The sequence below is a fragment of the Abramis brama genome (assembly GCF_963993115.1).
Source record: "Abramis brama genome assembly, chromosome: 22".
NCBI classification, from domain to species: Eukaryota; Metazoa; Chordata; class Actinopteri; order Cypriniformes; family Leuciscidae; genus Abramis; species Abramis brama.
The window spans coordinates 6,976,716-6,982,892 of NC_139984.1; the positions used below are offsets into that span (position 1 = coordinate 6,976,716).

General features: G+C 34.9%; 1 long non-coding RNA gene across 1 annotated transcript; it reads right to left on the minus strand.

Moving 5' to 3' along the window:
• Positions 1-4,579: 4,579 nt before the first annotated feature.
• Positions 4,580-5,877, minus strand: LOC311073769. The gene is made up of 3 exons (XR_014604211.1): positions 5,811-5,877; positions 5,116-5,293; positions 4,580-4,695 (listed from the first exon to the last, which is right to left on the minus strand). It is a non-coding gene; the product is annotated as an uncharacterized lncRNA (long non-coding RNA).
• Between the last annotated feature and the right edge of the window lie 300 nt (positions 5,878-6,177).

The following is a 6,177-nucleotide window of genomic DNA, read 5'->3' on the forward strand; positions in this document are numbered from 1 at the left end:
TCTGCATGGTTTGCATTAGTGATGCGCGGGTCGGCTTTTTTTCCAACCCGCGGGTCCCGCTTTTATGAAATTATTTGGCCCGCCCCAGCCCGCCCCAGCCCGCCCCAGCCCGCCCCGCACCACTGTATCTATTTTTACAACCCGCCCCGCCCCGCACCCGCGATCATTAAATAGACATACTAGGCATTGTAATGTAAATGAAAACAGCCTTTATTTCAGCCTGAAAGTGCTTGGAAACATCGCCATGTAAACTGGCAATAACAGACGATTCTGAATATGAACCATAAATCAGGTCATATTAATAAGATAATGATTTAAGCATTTTCAATATTTACAATGCAGTGTTTGTATTCATCTAATTCATCATTCACCTTTTTTTCTTTTAATTATGTAAAATCCCGACCTCAATTTCTCCCGCACCTCATCTTCCATCTTCACTTTTATTTCTCCGTCTTTGTTGTTGTGGCTGGCGGGGGGAGCTGCTTGGCGCGAGCTGCTTTGCGCGAGCTGTGTCACGTGACGCCAAAGGTTTGGGGAAATCACGCAAGTTGCATTGCTACGGCCTTATCAAAGAACCTACTAAAATATGATTAGATTGATATTCCCAAATATTTAATATAGGCTGGACATTGCATGCAACATATATGGATTTTTATTTTATTTTGTTTTTAATGACCCGCCCCGCAAATAAAGTGACAATTTCTTTACCCGCCGCAACCCGATCCGCGGTTATGAGACGACCCGCGCATTTGCATATAGACTGAACTGTGCTTTGTCTCTCATCGTTATTTTTAATAATAAAAAATAATTCTTTCTATAAAATTTACAGGGGGTAAATGAGCTGTACATGGGCACTTTATTGGCTTGATGTGTACTTGACCTGTTGTGGTTGATTTTAAACAAAAATGTTAATCATTGGTGTTTAATGATTCTGCTATTTCATTTTTGAATAAAATAAAAAGTCTGAGATTTGAAGTACTTTTGTACCTATTTACTACAAAATTTTTCAACTACACCATTAGCATGCATATGAAATATTACATTTTTATGAAGAAAAAAACCAAACAAAAAAACATTAATGATGATCCAAATAAAATATGAGTTGTTTGTGGATATTGATCTAGGTGTTACATGCATAATTCTGCCATCGGCTGGTTAGAATTTGTGCAGATAATACTTCCAGCAGAGGCCCAATAGTGATCCATTCATTTTTTCTGGATGTGACTTACTGCTCTTAAAACAGCTTTTGTGATGACTCTATATATTTAAACATTTTAAAATAACATAAAAAAATATATATAAAAAAGTTTTTGTCAAAGTTTAGAATTTTTTGTTGTTGTTTGAGGTCTTTTGAAGTCTCTTGTTATTGTAATAATGCCAAATAAATTTGCAATAATGCCACTTAAGTTGCCACTAAAAGAAAAGACTTGATTGCAATTACATATTATTTATTTCAATAACACAAATGTATAAAATGATTATCATGTTCATTCCACATTGCTTCTGTGTTCTAGTACCAGGCCTTCATTTATGTGTGAACATTTTTAGATTCATGGTGGAATTATTGATTTTATTTGCCAATTTCAATAAAAATGCTCTCTATTGCTGTCACATCTGTTTGTGTGTGTGTGTGTGTGTGTGTGTGTGTGTTCGTTCCACATTGCATTTGCTCTAGTACCAGGCCTTCATTGTGGTATGGACATTTTTAGATTTATTCTAGATGTATTGACTTTTTTTTTTTTTTGCTGTTCCTAATCATGTCAATGTGGGGTCATATTGACCCCAAAGACCAGATTTGTGAATTTTTTTTTTTTTTACATACCTTTAGAACAACGGAATGAAGGGGGTTTTTTTTGTGTGTGTGTGTGTGTGTGTGTGTGTGTATAGATAGATAATGTAGACAAAGTGACAACATTTTATGCAACTAAGATGAAGGGAACCATGTATATTAACTATGGAAAAAGTCGATTGGGGTCATATATGACAGGATGAGAGTTAACACTCTTGAGTGTGGAGCCAAATAAACTCCCAGGAGAGTGTGTTTAACACTGGAGTGTTTGCTGTGCATAGTGTCTGAACAGGTTAGTGTTGAGCTGGTTTTTAGATTTGTTTTTTTGCAAAGTGAGTGATATACTCGATAATGTCAGCTTCCACACTGTTACAATTGTATTGTAGTTGATACATATTGCACACCCCTATTTTCAAGCTCCAAAAAGGACGCAAAAGCACCACAAGTATGATAAAGTAGTCCTTGTGCACCACAGTTCAAGTTTTCTTAAGTATATGATAGCATTTTTGAGAGAATCCAGTTTTAACAAGGTGCTTTTCTAATGTATAATTGGGTCATTCCATGAAATCGGTGCCTTTTGTGTCCCTAAGATATAATAAGACATAGAATCACTATAACAAAATATAAAATTGTGATTTAAAAACATAATAATACTATGTATTATTTCCTCAATACTACAGTCACTTTAATATTATGTTAAATAATTAAAATTGCATTTATGCTGATAAGGGTAGGTTTTTGGCCTGTCCCTCGCTATGATTGTTCTTTTTCAGCAGGACTTTTAATTAGCAAATTGAAGGCAAAATGATACAAAATCACATTTGCATATTGTACTAAGTAAAGTCTCATTGTTAAGCAATGTTTTGGCATAAGTATTCATTATTTTTTATAAAATATAAATCATTTTATCCGTGTCCCCTGATTTCATGTAAGCCCTGTTACCCTCACCAAAAACCCTTGTAAAATAATGGTACATTCCAGTGACATCAATTCCAGGAAGTTACATCATCTCTCGATCATGATTCCAACAGTTAAAACACAAGGAAGTTTCTCTCTCTCTTCTATAATGTCCTATTTTTGATGATTTATGAGGTTTGACTGAGGTGGGGACATCATGCAATGGCAAAACTGTTACTATTTTTAAAGTATAAATTTGAACAATTATTTAATTAACTTGATGTAATCAATATCTACAAGTAATATCCTTTCATATAGTGTACAACATGTGCTTTGTGCCTTGCCCTATTATCTAGCAATTTGCAAATTAGCTTGAATTCGTCAAACCTGTTACTTTTCTATAGTAACAGGTTTTGACGTGGGTGACATAGATTAGGTGTCACCTTAGCCACACTGTTTTTAAAGTTTATCTGTGTAAAATGCAAACATTTTTAAAGGTCATCCTGGGTGTATAATTGAGCTAATGCCTATATCATTCAGTGTGGGTGGCATATGAGCATCAGCTACATTTTTAGTTAGTATTGTGGGTACATGCACTGCAAAAAAAATACTTTTTTTTACATAGTATTTTTGTCTTGTTTCCAGTCCAAATATCTTAAAAACGAGAAAAGTAATCTGAATTCAGATGGAAAATAAGAAAAAATAATCTTCATTTCATTTATCTTAATAACAAACAAGAAAGGTGACTGCAGACCCTCGCCCCAATCTTGCAATGTTCAAGAAAGTGTAACCAAATTTTAGCATCAAGATCTTGGGTCTTCAGATGATCATAGGAAGACCAAGATCTGATCATCTTTCTTGCCTAATAATTTAACCAGATCTGTAGGCCTATATTTTAAGTTCTGTGAGGGGGCATACTCACACAGACAAACAGATGGACAGGCACATGGGTCTAATTATAATACAATTAAAACATTAGATCTCTTACAAATGTAATGTGCTTCACTAATACAACTATACAAAGTGAGTGCAAAACATTTAAATGCTATTTAAAATTGTAAAACTTTACAATATTATTTAAACAAATATGTGCAGTGTATGCTGAAGAATGTGTGTCCTGTCATCCCTGTTACTGTCATTAAAAGTTTTTCCATTGTAATCTTATCTACAGTATATAGTATCTTTGACAAAGCCCTTTAAATATCTCTCTTGCAAAAATATATATAGGTTATTTTCTTAATTGACATGTGATCACCCTCCAAAATGTAAATTGTATGTTCTTGGTCATCTGAATGACAAATATAAGACTAAAAAAAAAAAAAAAAAAAAAAAAAAATTCCAAAATTTGAAACAATCCCAGTGAAAAGAGGGACTAAAACACTGCGCATATATGTGAAAACTATAACATAGTTCTATACTTAAAACTATAGTATATAGAAACGCTTGTGTCTGTAACAGGGATGACAAAAATATCAAAACATGAGGTAGATAAATAGTCATAAAATCAAAAATGACATAGCCTAAGATGGCACAATACAATTTCTGGTCATTTTAAGCTGTCTTCATTTCATAGATATTAAAAAAATAGATTGAACTTATTTTATATTTCAATTTTTCAAAGTTGAAAAGTCACCGATTTCGTGGAATGACCCAATTATGATAAATCAGTGATGGCCCACTTTACCTGAAATGACCATTTGTCTGGAATGCATGGCCCCAAAATGTTTATTGGTCGGCATATATCTGCCAAATAACAAATAACTGATTTTAAATAAATTTAAAATATTTGTCTACAAAACTGGACCTTAACGTTAACAAAGAGAGTCAAGAAAAGAAACAAAATAACCTTTGGGTATCTAAGTTACACGTTTAACAAAAAGTGTCCCACTTTACCTGAATTCACCCTACCTCAGTGATGGTTCTGTCAGGAGTCAAGACGGGATTTAGTTGCAGGCTCAAACAAAAGTTTATTGACTGAACAACAGCCCCAAAAATATGGAGGACCAAACCTACAGAAATGAATGAATGAATGAATGAATGAGATAATAAGTATGGAATGCCAAACCTGACTAAATAAATAAATACATAAATAAGTATGCGAAGAAATATGGCCAAAATCTTATATCACGGTTTATGTCCTTGGCTTTAATATCACCCTAACTGTATGTTCATGTGGCAAGTGGCACTAAGGGAACTGACTACGCCACCCGCGGAATTTCACCCCGGGAAGTAGAGTTAAATTAGTTGGATAATTAAACCTCCAAATTTACAAAAAGCTCACAGGTTCGATTCATGCACGAAGCCAGAGACGTAATTCCAGTAAAACAACAATAATTTTATTTATACCATTAAAATGAACAGCAAGAATAAAACACCATTCACACTAAATAAAGAGAATAAAGAAAAAAAGGGGAGTGCTGAGGCCTTACCAGTGGAGGAAACCGGGTCAAAGGTTTGGGATCTCAGGGGTTAAGGATTCCCTGATCACACATAAGCACACACAAAAAAATAACCAAACTCAAAATACACCAAAAAGGGAAAAACACAGCACACAGGAGGAGACACCACCACCGAGGACACCGACACCACCACTTCCGGCACTCAGCACTAAAAGAAAAACATTCAGTTAATAAAGAATAAAAAAAAAAAAAACATCAATCAATGAAAACAACCACAAAGAAAATCTTCGTTATAAACACTTGAATCAAAAGAAAATATAAACTAATCAAACGTCACTCAATCAATAATAAAGTAAATTTAAAGAATTAAACAAGAAACCATAAGTCAATGGAAACAACCACAAAGAAAAACTTCTTTATAAACACTTAAATCAAAAGAAAATATAAACTAATCATAATCACTTAATCATAATCAAACAACAAAACCCTCACAAACACACACACACACACACACACACACACACACACACACACATAAATAAACACAGGCGGGCCCCAGAAAGGCAAAGTTATCTTCTGTGTAACAGTCACTAAAATACAAACAGGTCGAACGCCCAATTGCGCGTCGAGTCCCGCGCTGTAAAGTGCGTCGAGGCACATTGTAATGCCCATCGCAACACTAACAAGGTCTCTAAGCAGTGAGAGAGTTAACCACGCTATATTACCCGTCCAATAACCACGACTGCCCCACAAACGCGAGAGGACCCACAGCGGAAGTACGCCTCTGACAACAACACCGTAGTGTCACGAGCGCTCACCCTCTGCCCATATAGCACGCAGCTACGTCCTGATTGGTCCAAAGGGTGTGATGACACCACTACAACCAATCAACCTGCTACATTAACATGTTTACTAGGCTACTATGGGGCTGTTACCATTAAAATAAAATGAAGATGTGGTGCAATTCCTTATTATTCCTTATATTGTTGTTCATTCCTTCATAAAAGTATACAGTCTTGTTTTTTGTTTTGTTTTTCTTAATTTTTATATACTTTTTGCTCTAGTGTGGTTCATGGCAAAGAGTACTTTAAG